The sequence below is a fragment of the Carcharhinus amblyrhynchos genome, chromosome 22, assembly GCF_965287045.1.
Source record: "Carcharhinus amblyrhynchos chromosome 22, sCarAmb.v2.hapA, whole genome shotgun sequence".
Taxonomy (NCBI): Eukaryota; Metazoa; Chordata; class Chondrichthyes; order Carcharhiniformes; family Carcharhinidae; genus Carcharhinus; species Carcharhinus amblyrhynchos.
In genome coordinates, this window is record NC_137345.1 from 25,725,702 (window position 1) to 25,741,327 (window position 15,626).

The following is a 15,626-nucleotide window of genomic DNA, read 5'->3' on the forward strand; positions in this document are numbered from 1 at the left end:
GACTGTGGGACGGAACCACAAATCCCATTATGGCCCTCTTGCAAGATTTAGCAGTCATGATGCGATTTACAGCTGCAGCTAACAGACCCAAAAAATCATGCCCAATATTCTTAAAGGGGAGAACAGCCACTTACCTTGTTAAAGAGCTATATTTATTTATTTCTGAATATAGGAATCTATTGGAAATTAAGCAGAGGCAAAGGATTTTTCTGAGAGCATAAATAAGAGGAGCATTAGGCCATTTGACCCTTTGAATTTGTGGTGCCATTCTCTGGGATCTTGGCTAATCTTTTACCTCAGCTTTATCTACCTGAACTATAGCAAATTCTTTAACCCAAGAGTCCATCAGCATCTTGAATACACTCAGCGACTGTTCATCCACTTTGGTAGAGAATTCTGAAGATTCATATTCCTTTGAAAGAAGGCATTTCTCCACATTTCAATCTTATATGACTGATACCTGACTATAAGACTGTGATCCCCTAGTTCAAGATTCCCTGTCCTAGTTTTCTAAGTTGTATCTCCTGTATTATACAACTTCTTTGTCATTGAACTACCATCAAATCTCTTGTATTTTCTCTTACATAGTCTGTTATTGAATAAGTGTGAGGCCCTGAGGCACTGCTGTATCAGTGAAACTAAGTCTCCTTAACCTTAGTTCCCTGTTTTTCACGCATTTCTCCTTATCTTTAAGTTGTATCTTCTGTATTTTGCAACTTCTCCATCACTAAATTATCGTTTAAGTCTTTTATTTTCTTACTCAGTCTGTTTAACAAATAAGTGCGAGGCACTGTGGCACTGCTGTCTCAGCGAAACTAAGTCCGTTTACCTTAGTTTCCTGTTTTACATGCACTTCACTACTTCTCTGTGTCTAATCTGCATGCCCTTCAGGGACCTGCTGTGTGTGGGTAATGTGTCTTTCCCTACCTTCGTCACAGTCTTTTGTTTTACCTTTGTGACCCAAAAGGGGTCCAGATATCTAATAGATCCAGCGATTCAGAATGGGTAGCCTCCCTCGCTACTAAAAAGTGAGCAATCTTTAATTAAAAATATATGCTCACCCTTTATAGAGAATGTGCTCACTCGATCGTCAGCTCCAAATTATCCCGTACCGGGGCCAAATTGTTGTGGGATTTCTTCCAGGTGGCCTGATTAATGTAAGGACTAAATCTTTTCATTAAACATTTCATTTCACAAGAGCAGAAAAGTTTAATCGGTTCAATTAAATCCTTCAATTAAACTAGTTTTTACTAAAAACATTGAAATGTTAGACTAAAAAAAATTACACATTAAAATATTAAGAAAAATAAAAACATACAATTATGACAAGGCAAATCTCATTTTGGCCGAAAGGGAGATCTCTGGTTTCGCCTACACAGCAAAGGCGCTATCAGGCTTTCTCAAAAGATTTCTGTTTCCATGTCAAAAAGTAGAACAGTTATAATTTTTGATATCAGATTACACAGCCCAGTTCTTAATTAAAATCAATTTTATTCACTCACAGTCCTGTCAATCTAACAATTGCATGCCCTTCATTCAATTATAGTTATAAATACAGATTTGTTATTCGCTAATTCTTACTGTTTAAATCTGTGCCTTATTAAAGATGGCTTCTTATTGTTACGTGGCATGAGGCATTATCTTCCATTATGCGTTAGCTTTTTTTTCTAGTTTAAACTGGTTTTCTTACATTTGACATTGTCCTGCTGTCCAGCTGTCATCCCAGAATATAACATTTTAGTTTCAATGTGTAGTTTCTTAATCAAAGAGTCCATTTTCTTTCTTAGCCTGTTTTACAATGTTGCTAAATCTTTCATCTTAGTTCCAATTTATTTGCACATGAGGCCTTGAATTAAATACATTCAATATTCTTTCATATTAAATGCAATCATTCCATTGCTTTCATTTTAAACTTTAAAACTATCTCTTTAAAACAACATCTTAAAAATGTTAATACTATAAAACAGCTGTTTATGTGACGTTGAGTTAATTCCTATATCTAATTCCGAACCTACCTAACTCCACCTACTATAACATCCCATCTACTCCCCGGTCCCCCCAACCCCCCCACTCTGGGTGTACCCACACCACATGGACTGCAACGGTTCAAGAAGATAACGCACCACCACCTTCTCAAGGTGCCACTAGACCTCCTCTCCAGGATTTACTGCCCATCCCTAATTGCCCTTGAGTTGATACTGGGGCAGGAGCAGCCGTTATTCTTTTGGAGCTCTCTGCTCTTCCTGGCCCTCAGAAATTATTAAGTATTTAGATTTTTGGGAAAATAAAGGTGTCAGTATGGTTAACATGTAACATGGTGACTCCGTGATAACCATCCATCATGGGCAGGAGTCCACTACAGGAGCTATAAGATTTACTGGTGTCAGGACCAGGTCCTAACCCCATCCCACATTAGCTGTCTGCCCACCTGTATGAGCTTATAGCCAATTAATAGGTTTCCTCCCAATTCACTGGACAATTAGGGACAGTGAATCCTATATAGACATAGGAAGAGCAATCAGAGAGCTCAATGGGATGGCGATCTGGCTTCCCCATTGGGACACTGAAAGTTGCTCAGGCAGAGAGTGGCCTAGGGGACATCGCAAACAAGAGAAAGGGCATGTTTAAAAATATGCCTAGACCCATTAGTTATCCAAAATTGCCTTCAACCGCAATTTCCAGTGGCACTCCAAGCTTTTTGTTTGAGCCTGGGAGTTAAAAGCCCAACCTAACATTGGACATCCTTCTTAAACTTCCTTCTGTAAATTTCCAATAATTCTGGTGTTGTCCAAAGGTGTTCCCTTTTAATGTCACTTCAGTTAGTTGAATGGACGTCCCTTCAATTTTTCTTCTCAGTGTTTCCAAAGCCTGTTTACACAGACGTGATACACTGAGTGCCTTTTACAACATCTCTGTTCCCCTGGTTGATTTTATAGTAACAGCTCCCTGAAACTAACAACTCCAGTCATCTTATCTATTGTTCAGGGAACCCATTGTTTTGTAGTTGCTGTTATCAGTTAGTTATGCTCACACCCCAAAGATGTGCTCTTAGGCTGATTGGTTTTACCAAATTGACACTATTCTCCCCTGAATCTGGCTAAGTCAGGGGTTCTATTTGTAGATACGCAGGGTAGAATAGGTGTAGGGTGATGCGGCGGTGCGGGCTTGTTGGGCCGAAGGGCCTGTTTCCCGTGCTGGGTTGTTCTTTGTTCTTTGTTCTTTGTATACGCATTCTCAAACTGTGGAAGAAAGAAATCCGACGTTGGTAATAATCTTTCCTCATGCTCAGTTGTGCTTTTTCCATGGTTGTCAAAAGAGTTCGGCACCGAGAGAAATACTAATTTTTTAAAAAGCACTGGTAAAGGACAGTATAAAAACAATGGGGGCGATTCTCCCAAAAAAATTCGAAGAGTCGAATTTGACTAAAAACTGGAGTAAATCCCGTTAGTTTTTTTCAGCGGGATTTTCAAAATTGATCGCTCACACTCTGAGCAGAGGACTGCCTCAGTGTGAATCATGCTGTAAATCAGTGAGTGGGGCCTATTTCCACTGGGAAGGCCGGCAGCGTAACATTGAGTGGGCCACTGTGCATGTGCTGATCTGTTAGCACTGAAATCGGTGCATGTGCAGTAGCCCCATACTGTCAGCCTCCTGATTGCTGACCAGCTCTGCGATCCCACATCGCAGTCCCTCTGACCACCCCCTCCCCCCAACAACCCGACCACTGGCTCCGCAAACATGTCCAGGGCCAGCCTCAACTCCCCCCCCTCCCCCCATCTGCCTCAATTTCTCCCACCCAACCCTTCCGGCAGCCCCAGGGTCGCAATCCCCTCTCCTCTAATGGCACCCTGACCCCTCCACCCCCGCCACCAGCAGCCCCGATTCCCTCACTTCCTGCAGTCCCGACTCTCCCGGGTGGGTCAACTCCCACCCTGATGCCCAGTCCCAGTCGCTGGCCTCCCTCCCTCTGCTCGTGATCCTTCTGGCAGAGTGTTAGCAGGACCCCCCACTCCACCCCCATCCCCACTGATCATCCCCAGAGACCCTGCCCTTCTAATAGCTCTCATCAGGTCCCATCCCCTTGACACTGCTTGATGCCCAGTGGGCAGTGCCTTATGATCCCTTGGGCATTGACACTTTGCCCCTTGGGCAGCGCCAGGGGGCCAGGCTGGCACTGACAAGGTGCCAATGCCGGGGGGACAGCCCCTCTTACCCCCTTCACTCTGGTGGGATCAGGCCGCTAGCTCCCCGCGAGTGGGGAGCTATAGTAAACTCCAATGGAGTGAGCCATTTCTGGCCAGCGAGGGGGGCGGTAGGGAGATGCTAGTGACCTCAGTCCCAGGCCTACCGATGATAGTTAAAATAGATTGAAATGAGTATTCAAATAAATCATGCAATTGTGCACGATTTCTGGTATGGAGCTGACAATGCCAGAAATCTAGCTGTTGGAGACTCATGGAGGCCATGGCACACAGTGGGAAAGCTAGCCCGCTGCACTACAGAAACAACACAGCGGGCTGGGAGAAACATCACGATTGAATCTATTTTCTTTCAGTATTTCACCTTACTCTTTGGAACATTTTGTGGCTCACAGCAAAATTTGTTTGATTATTTTCAATTTTGTTTGAATTATTTAACTCGAAAACATGCAATGTATTAGATTTGCAACTTGCCACCCAGCTGGCAATCCTGGCATTGTGAACCTGCTGCTTGCTAAGAAAACTGCCTGATTTGCGCTTCCATTGATTAAGAAATAAAATGCCAGCAGTTTCCCTATTGCTGGTCAATTGACAATGTTAGTTTTATGCACAGTAATAAATTGTAAAGCTACCCCATTGTATATATGTCCAGGATGCTGCAACAGCACAGGATAACCATAGAACTGTAGAAACACACAGTATGGAGGAGTGCCATTCAACTCACTATGGCTGTTCTAGCCCTTCAACAGAGTAGTTATTCTAAGTTTCACATCCACGCTTTTATCTCTGTATCTCCTTTAAGGTCAAGAACCTGTTCTGCTCCCTTTTAAAAGTATTGAAGAAGGAGAATCCACCCCCTTCTCAGTCCAAACAACACTCTGAGTGGAAAGAAATCTTCTCGTCTCAGCTTTTAAAGCTACAGCCTTTCATATTTGACCCATCTCACTAAAGAGAAAATTTTGTCTCTTATCTGCTTCATGCATTTGGCTAGAACGTTACAGCCGTTCACGCCGATGGAGTTTTCCCATCCCACTGCACTGAACAGAGATTTGGCTGGGTGCTAAGTTCTGGCATAGACTGCCACTAAGACCATGCCCACAGTGTTCGTATGTATGTATTATGGGTTTTGCTCAGATGATAGCATTCTGGATTTTTAGCTGTGAGTTCAAGGCCATGGTTTGCGTCCATAACCCTAAGCTCATATTGAAGCTACGCTGCACTGACAGAAGCATTGATCCAATGGTAAGATGCTAACTGAAGCATGTTCTGATGGTTCAAGAGACATTGAAGAAAGATCAAGCAACGAACCCTCAATAAATGATTTATTAATTTATCTTACTGTTCCTTCTAGAATGTTACTGCATCCATATTTATTTGTAATAAATATCACTGCTTTCTAAAAATAACCTGTCATTGAAAGAATTTTAAAATGTTCTGATATTTGTGCTTCATCAATGCAGGCATCACTTTATCACCTACATATAAATGCATGTGTGCTACTCTCAAAGCTGTCAAATATCAATGTGAATGAGTACTCTGTTTACTTGAATTATCTTGTATTGCAGTTAATGTTGTATTATTCATTTACAAATCCAAAAATAAAATTTGCTCCTCAAATAACTTGGGTTTACTTTTATGCAGTGTCTTCTGATGTGGCACAGTTAACATGAAGTTACTGTTACCTCAATTGTACTTTGCTTCCCTTGGAAGGTTTATGTACGTAAGCAATTACAAGGCAGCAGTGAGCTGGTAGTAAACAAGTTTGTCATTAATTTGAGAAATTGATGATGAAATATTTATTTAAACATGGAGTATCGGGCTGTTGCCATAGAGTCATAGGGTTATAGAGGTTTACGCACGGAAACAACATGGCCCAACTTGTCCATGCCGCTTTTGTTTTAAACCCCAAAGCTAGTCCCAATTGCCAGCATTTGGCATATATCCTTCTATACCCATCTTACCCATGTAACTGTCTAAATGCTTTTTAAAAGACAAAATTGTACTTGCCTCTACTACTACCTCTGGCAGCTCGTTCCAGGCACTCACCACCCTCTGTGAAAAGATTGCCTTTCCAGACACTTTCGTATCTCTCCCCCCTGCCTTAAACCTATGCCCTCTAGTTTTAGACTCCCCTATTTTTGGGAAAAAGTATTGACTATCTAACTGATCTATGCCTTTCATTATTTTACAGATCTTTATAAGATCACCTCTCAGCCTTCTACACTCCAGAGAAAATAAATTGGTGTAATGAAATGCCAGTCTGGTTTGCTCAAAAGATGGAAGACCAATTACAGATAGTGGGAGAACGTTACTACGACCAGAGACCTGAGTGAAATGGGTATAATTTGTTGGTGTCCACCTTACTCAGAATTCTTATGTCCATTGGTTACTCTTTTCATGACAGACAAGATAGCTTGAAAAGGGTGCACTCTTGCTTAACCTAACCCTACTACATGTCAAACATCCCAATAACTAGGAGCAATTCTGCATTCTCATTACTTGCGATGTCATTTGCAGACAAAGCTACAAAGTAACCAGAGTTGAAGTTAAAAACAGTCCCAACACAAGAATCATGATATAACTGCATTTCTTAATGGCACAGTATCATCACACAGCGTCTACGAAACACAAAGCATGCAATTTGTTCTGTAAGAGATGGCTGTTGATATGAAAAGTAAGAAGTCTCACAACACTAAGTTAAAGCCCAACAGGTTTATTTGGTAGCACAAGCCACAAGCTTTCAGAGTGCTGCTCCTTCATCAGGTGAGTGCTTGTGAGTGTTGAAAGCTAATGGCTTGTACTACCAAATAAACCTGTTGGACTTTAACCTGGTGTTGTGAGACTTCTTGCTATGCTTACCCCAGTCCAACGCCAGCACCTCCACATCATGTTGGTGTGAAGGTAGGGTGTGTTCAGTACTATGAGAATTTCTATTTCCTGCCTCAACTCTTTGCTGCTTCTTTCTGACTGTTCATCCAGCATGATGTGGAGATGCCGGCGTTGGACTGGGGTAAACACAGTTAGGAAGTCTCACATCGCCAGGTTAAAGTCCAATAGGTTGAACTTTAATCTGTTGGACTTTAACCTGGTGATGTGAGACTTCTTACTGTGTTCATCCAGCATGCAGATGCTCATGGCCGATTCCAGTGTTAGCTTTTACTTATGAAGAAGCAGCTTGCAGATAACTTCACTATGAACCCCACATGCAATATGATCTCACAAATTAATCTGTGAGGATGCCAAACACAGTGATTCTCCCATCCCGCTATGCTGCTTCTGTAGCCTGTTGGAGGGAGTAGGGGCTGCTGAGGGATGGGCAGGGGTGCAGGCAGGGACAACGAGGTGGGGGAGGGCTGAGGCTGGCCCAGATATGTTCAGGGAGCCAGCAATCTGGACATGGGGAGGGAAGTGGGTGGCGGGCGGTGAGGGGGAGCGGAGGGCCAAGGATGCGGGAGCCGTGGAGCTGGCCAGTGATCAATCTGGCCAGCAATCAGGAGGCCAGCAATAAGGGGCCACTGTGCAGGCGCCAATCCCGTGCTGATGGATCAGTGCCTCAGCAATGGCCCACTCGGCGCTATGTTGCTGGCCTCTCCAGTGGGAATAGGCACTAATTTTCTGACTGATTTATGCCAGTGCAATTTGCAATGCACGGAGCGTGGGAGTTTCATTTTGAAACTCCTGCTGCAAAGTCCAGCGGAATTTACTCTGGTTTTTACGCAAATTTGACACTTAGAATTATTATGGGAGAATTGCTCACACATTCTTTTGCCAGGTTTTTTAGAGTCAAGATGTATGATTGAATCAATTCATTAAGATTTTGGTTGGTGGTATTGAACACATGTCTATCCTATGGGTTCACAAATATGTTAATTTTTTTAGCAAAATCTTGGGTTCCTTCCTCTCTTCCTCCCTTTGAAAAACAGAAAACGTAAATTTCTCAACTGCCTCGGAGTACGTTAAATTTTAAAAAGTGTACACCTGTACCATCTTGGATTTGTCTGGTAGTCATGATGTGGAGGTGCCGGCGTTGGACTGGGGTAAACACAGATTTATTTGGCAGTAAACTCATAAATTTACTATCAAATAAATCGGTTGGACTTAAACCTGGTGTTGTCAGACTTTTTACTTTGTCTGGTAGGCCAGTCCTGCAGTAGGTGTGGTAATCTTTTTGCATTTTGTCCAGTTTTCTGCAATGTTTTTGTCAAACACGAGTAGGTCTTTGCGGCGAGGTCCCTGTGCCATCTTTGCCAGCTTCAGACACTATGTGGTAACTGACGACAAGGCATTAACAACCATGAAAGTTTATGAACAGTTCTGAGCAGTTCTTACATGGTGGGTCCGATTTTACCAACAAGTTGCGCCCATTTTCAGGCACGAAAACTTGGTAAAGTCAGGCATGAGACAAGTAGCGCGATCCGTGCCTGCCTCCATGTCCATTCCTCTTTTAAGGAGGCCAAAAATGGACGCGATCAGCACTGCGCCCGAAACAGTTGCGATGGAAATTTAGATGCATTTAAACTGATCTAATGGCTGGACACCCAACTTTACCAGCACTTCCCCCTTTACCACTGCGTTCATCAATCAGGAATCAGTGTGAATCAGACATGCTCCGTAAAAGTCTGATTCGGGCACTCTATCAGTGAGGGTTAGTGAGGAGGTAAGTGCATAGGGTCCAGTGGCTCTCTGCTACTCATGGGTGTCCTCTTGTTGTGGCCATTTTCTGTCTTGTGTTGGTGGCAGTTCTGCGAGTTTGTTGGGGGGGGGGAACGGGGGGGTTGTTTCTCTGCAGGGTCTCCATTATCCAACGCAGCACAGACCCGGATCTCAGCACTGACCTCGGGTCCTGCTGTGCTGCTGTGTCCTAGTGCACTCAGCTCACTTCCAGCTGAAGGGTGTTCACAAAGCTCTTGCAAATTGCATTGCTGCAGCCTCTCTGCAAGGAGCTGTGATTGTGGGGAGCATGTCGCTGGGGGAATTGGGGGGCTGTGATTGTGGGGAGCATGTCGCTGGGGGAATTGGGGGGGCTGTGATTGTGGGGAGCATGTCGCTGGGGGAATTGGGGGGGCTGTGATTGTGGGGAGCATGTCGCTGGGGGAATTGGGGGGCTGTGACTGTGGGGAGCATGTGGCTGGGGGAATTGGGGGGCTGTGATTGTGGGGAGCATGTCGCTGGGGGAATTGGGGAGCTGTGATTGTGGGGAGCATGTGGCTGGGGGAATTGGGGGGCTGTGATTGTGGGGAGCATGTCGCTGGGGGAATTGGGGGGGCTGTGATTGTGGGGAGCATGTCGCTGGGGGAATTGGGGGGCTGTGACTGTGGGGAGCATGTGGCTGGGGGAATTGGGGGGCTGTGATTGTGGGGAGCATGTCGCTGGGGGAATTGGGGGGCTGTGATTGTGGGGAGCATGTCGCTGGGGGAATTGGGGGGCTGTGATTGTGGGGAGCATGTCGCTGGGGGAATTGGGGGGGCTGTGATTGTGGGGAGTGTGTCGCTGGGGGGATTGGGGGGGCTGTGATTGTGGGGAGCATGTCGCTGGGGGAATTGGGGGGCTGTGATTGTGGGGAGCATGTCGCTGGGGGAATTGGGGGAGCTGTGATTGTGGGGAGCATGTCGCTGGGGGAATTGGGGGGCTGTGATTGTGGGGAGTGTGTGGCTGGGGGAATTGGGGGGGCTGTGATTGTGGGGAGCGTGTGGCTGGGGGAATTGGGGGGCTGTGATTGTGGGGAGCATGTGGCTGGGGGAATTGGGGGGCTGTGATTGTGGGGAGCATGTGGCTGGGGGAATTGGGGGAGCTGTGATTGTGGGGAGTGTGTCGCTGGGGGAATTGGGGGGCTGTGATTGTGGGGAGCATGTGGCTGGGGGAATTGGGGGGCTGTGATTGTGGGGAGCATGTCGCTGGGGGAATTGGGGGGCTGTGATTGTGGGGAGCATGTGGCTGGGGGAATTGGGGGGCTGTGATTGTGGGGAGCATGTCGCTGGGGGAATTGGGGGGGCTGTGATTGTGGGGAGCATGTGGCTGGGGGAATTGGGGGGCTGTGATTGTGGGGAGCATGTCGCTGGGGGAATTGGGGGGCTGTGATTGTGGGGAGTGTGTGGCTGGGGGAATTGGGGGGGCTGTGATTGTGGGGAGTGTGTGGCTGGGGGAATTGGGGGGCTGTGATTGTGGGGAGCATGTCGCTGGGGGAATTGGGGGAGCTGTGATTGTGGGGAGCATGTCGCTGGGGGAATTGGGGGGGCTGTGATTGTGGGGAGTGTGTGGCTGGGGGAATTGGGGGGCTGTGATTGTGGGGAGCATGTCGCTGGGGGAATTGGGGGAGCTGTGATTGTGGGGAGCATGTCGCTGGGGGAATTGGGGGGGCTGTGATTGTGGGGAGTGTGTGGCTGGGGGAATTGGGGGGGCTGTGATTGTGGGGAGCATGTGGCTGGGGGAATTGGGGGGGGCTGTGATTGTGGGGAGCATGTCGCTGGGGGAATTGGGGGGGGCTGTGATTGTGGGGAGCATGTCGCTGGGGGAATTGGGGGGGCTGTGATTGTGGGGAGCATGTCGCTGGGGGAATTGGGGGGCTGTGATTGTGGGGAGTGTGTGGCTGGGGGAATTGGGGGGGCTGTGATTGTGGGGAGCATGTCGCTGGGGGAATTGGGGGGGCTGTGATTGTGGGGAGCATGTCGCTGGGGGAATTGGGGGGGCTGTGATTGTGGGGAGTGTGTGGCTGGGGGAATTGGGGGGGCTGTGATTGTGGGGAGCGTGTGGCTGGGGGAATTGGGGGGCTGTGATTGTGGGGAGCATGTCGCTGGGGGAATTGGGGGGGCTGTGATTGTGGGGAGCATGTCGCTGGGGGAATTGGGGGGGCTGTGATTGTGGGGAGCATGTCGCTGGGGGAATTGGGGGAGCTGTGATTGTGGGGAGCATGTCGCTGGGGGAATTGGGGGGGCTGTGATTGTGGGGAGCGTGTGGCTGGGGGAATTGGGGGGCTGTGATTGTGGGGAGCATGTCGCTGGGGGAATTGGGGGGGCTGTGATTGTGGGGAGCATGTCGCTGGGGGAATTGGGGGGGCTGTGATTGTGGGGAGCATGTCGCTGGGGGAATTGGGGGGGCTGTGATTGTGGGGAGCATGTCGCTGGGGGAATTGGGGGGGCTGTGATTGTGGGGAGCATGTCGCTGGGGGAATTGGGGGGCTGTGATTGTGGGGAGTGTGTGGCTGGGGGAATTGGGGGGGCTGTGATTGTGGGGAGTGTGTGGCTGGGGGAATTGGGGGGGCTGTGATTGTGGGGAGTGTGTGGCTGGGGGAATTGGGGGGCTGTGATTGTGGGGAGCATGTCGCTGGGGGAATTGGGGGAGCTGTGATTGTGGGGAGCATGTCGCTGGGGGAATTGGGGGGCTGTGATTGTGGGGAGTGTGTGGCTGGGGGAATTGGGGGGGCTGTGATTGTGGGGAGCGTGTGGCTGGGGGAATTGGGGGGGCTGTGATTGTGGGGAGCATGTCGCTGGGGGAATTGGGGGGGCTGTGATTGTGGGGAGTGTGTGGCTGGGGGAATTGGGGGAGCTGTGATTGTGGGGAGCATGTCGCTGGGGGAATTGGGGGGCTGTGATTGTGGGGAGCATGTCGCTGGGGGAATTGGGGGGCTGTGATTGTGGGGAGAATGTCGCTGGGGGAATTGGGGGGGCTGTGATTGTGGGGAGAATGTCGCTGGGGGAATTGGGGGGGTGTGATTGTGGGGAGTGTGTGGCTGGGGGAATTGGGGGGGCTGTGATTGTGGGGAGCATGTGGCTGGGGGAATTGGGGGGGCTGTGATTGTGGGGAGCATGTCGCTGGGGGAATTGGGGGGGCTGTGATTGTGGGGAGCATGTCGCTGGGGGAATTGGGGGGGGCTGTGATTGTGGGGAGCATGTGGCTGGGGGAGTTAGGGAGGAGGGCTGTGCTTCCTCTCCATATCCCCTCCCTCCCCTTCAGAGTGACATGGCTTTTTTAATGCAACCAATTGACCTTGCTGTTCTCTAGGTTGCTGCTGGAGCTGAGGAAGAGGAGCAGGAGGAAGAATTGTGGGCAGAGGAGGCCCAAGCTTTGCCATTTACAAGGCAAGAGGGAGACAATTACCAGAGGCAGGAGGTGGCCACCATTCACCCAGAAAGGGGGAGAAGGGAGCAGACACCACAGCAGTTCCGTGCATGAGTATCCTTTGAGCAGATGTTGGACACCATGTGCCACCAACATCTGACTCCGAAAGGAGACTGTGCAATATCTGTGCAACTTCTTGCAGGACCTGGCACCTAGAGGCAGGGTGGGGTGAGCTCCACATGCACACTGACACCTGAGCCCATGTCTGTGTAGTGGGTAAGGGATCTGAAACCCCCAGACAGGACCCTGGGTCGGGTGGAGTGGGGATAAGAGGGAATCGCTCATGAGGTCTGGGGAACCAATGGCTTCCCTTTCTCAGTGAGGGGCCTCCCCAACTGACATCAACATGAAGCATCTCTCTGGCGATAATCAATGGAAGAGGATTCATTATCGAAACAAATTAGCCGTACGTGGGTGTTGAGAAAACATTTATTTACAATAAAGGTGTTTAAATGAGATGTTGTAACATAAAAACTTGTGAGCAGAAAATGTTAAGTTGCTTAAATATCTTACTAATTAGTTCAGCCCGTGCCATCTCAATGTAACTACAACCTCCTAACCTTACATGGCCTACCACGATGTCTCAGTGACTCCCCACAATGTATATCGGAGGTGGAGGGGGCCAGCTGCCTACCATGCCCTGTGGCCTGTGATGTGTGTGTCGGGCTTTCTCTGGAGGCCCTGGACCGCTTCCAGGTATCTGGCCTGTTTCTATGACAGCGTCTTCATCCTGCTGACCCTGAAATGTCCCAGTTTCAGGAAGGGGGGAATCAGAAGGTGTAGCCACGGCTACAGTCTCCTGGCTGGAAGGCTCCGGCATGGGCTCAAGTCCTTCCTCCCACCTTTGGGTTCCTGTGAACCCCTGGGTCACTCCATAGGACAGTGTTGCTTCTACAGTGAGCTCCAGAAACTTTAGTGTCATCTGGCACTGCCAGTCCTGGAAGACTACCTACATCCTACCCACAGTGGTCAGCCCTCTGCAATGGCCATTTGAGTCAGGGGCCACCCCTCAATGGCCACAGCAAGTGCCCTCTGAGACTGGGGCCACGTTCTCAACAGCTGCTGCCAATAGCCTGCTGTTTCTCAGCGCTGTCCTGCTGGGTCTCCTACAAGCTCTCGAGCCTCTCAGAGATGGGCTCTCGAGAATCTCGAGAAGCCTGTTCAGTCCCTCAGCTGTGGCCGACTGTGACTCAGCCATCACTTGGAGCCTGCCACTCATGGTGAGAATCCCCTGCCCCAGGATTTCCACTGCAGATGCCTCCCTTGCAGTGTTGGCCTGGGAACCACTCAAGACAGGCAATAGCTGGTCTACCTTTGGGACTCCTGCCAACAGCCTTGCAGTTGGTTCAGTGTGGCTATCAGCCCCTCCTGCATTCCCTGGCTCTGTTGCTGCATCTCCAGTAGCTGAAGGGGAAGTGATCTAGAGGACCAGCATGTAGCCTGGGGCCAGCAGAGCCCTCACCTCCGGCAGGCCCCCACGTGCCGGAGGCCTCAGACGTTCTCTCCTCCATCTGATGTACATTATCAGATGTGTCGCGCGCACCAGAAAGTGACCCAACACTAACTGGACCCATTGATGTGTCAGTACCTGGGATGGTGAGTTGTGAGGTGGCAGTTGATGCCAAAATGGTGCCACCCTCAAAGGTCCCTTCACCGGCACCCTCTGAGGCCTCGCCTGAGCTCTCTGGACCGGGAAGGGCGGGAGCTGCAGACAGGGTCCAGGTCTGTCCCTGCAACACAGGACACAAGGTTAAGTGCAAGGAAGGAAGAGGAATCCGGGATGCCAAACATATGATTCACATTCCTCCATTGAACATAGAAGAAACAAAAAGAATTGCATCACAGGAACAGGGCCTACAGCCCTCCAAGCCTGTAGTGACCAGGTTGTCCATCTGATGTGTAACCCCCTACCCTTCCAGGGAACATATGTCTTTATTCCCTTCCCATTCACATTGCTGTTGAGATGCCCCTTAAAGGTCACTATCGTATCTGCATCCACAACCGCCCCTGGCAGGGAGTTCCAGGTACCTACTACCCTCTCTCTGCAAATAAACATGCCTCGTACATCTCCTTTAAACCTTGCTCCTCGCACCCGAAACTCATGCCCCCAGAAGTTGCCTCCAAGTGACCGAAGGAATGACAGATGCTCACAGCCTTGACCAATCATGCTGTCACTGACAGCCCGCATCTCCTTTTCTCTGGAGAGTTCCAGCGCCCGCTCCTCAAAGGTCTGACTCACCACCCTCTGCCTTTGCCCTCTCGTGGGTGTTGTGCTCCATCTTCTTCTGAGGAGACAGAAGGAGCCATGAAAGAAACTCTTAAAACATACTCTCTGTAGCAAAGCCTTGGGTGATGCCATTGAGGGGGGAGAAAATCTTTGGGCCAGTCAGGTGATAGGAGTTTTTTCTCAGCTTTCAGTTTCATTTTAGCAGCTGTGTTAGAGGCATAGCTGAAAGAAGTCTCTTTTTCTCTAATTTTGTTTTGCAACTTTTACCAGTTAGCTGAAAGCACACCTTGTTTGCCATCCTGCAGTAAAGAATCTGTGTTTTGGGGTACTGGTGACTACAAACTGCTCTGAGCTTTCAAGGTCACTTGAAATCAGCATTGAACCCAGGGAACTGTATTCCAGCATTATGTGAGCTTTAGCCTGTACAGTGATAAATCTGTCCAGAGGGTTTTGCTTATTGGATATTGGTATTGATTGGAACATCTGATATATATTGGTTAAGGTTTATACATTATTGCGATTGTTCTGTTTTTGTTTGTAATTGTTAAACATTCTTGCTAATTTTCTTACTTAGCGTATTAACTATATTCGTAAATAAGTTTTGTTTGACAAAAATTCCCCAGTGGGTCTTTTGAATTATACCTGAAGTGAAACATATCATGCTTATCTTAGCCAAATTCAATGTAAAAAAAACTTTTGGTTTAGGTAAACTTCTTAAAACACTTTGAAGTTTCTGCCCTGACCCATAACAATAGTCAAAGACACTTCAGGAGGGTGATTTCTCAGTATGGGATGAGGGGAGTGGGATTTCTGCCCTTACACTCCCCACCACTGCATGCCCCAACCCACAATGCCAATGCCTACCACACACACTCACACATACACACACGCACACACATATGAACACACCTTTCCCAGTACAAAATATTGTCTTGAGCCAACTGGCTTCAGAAAGGTTACCCTGCAGCAGTAATATACTGCGAGAAGACTTATCATCAAGCTGAGTGTGGGACTTCCACCCCTCAGGGAAAGTCCTGCCCTCAAGTGCTGCTGGTCAATCTGGAAGCTGAGTAGTCCCAGGAGCA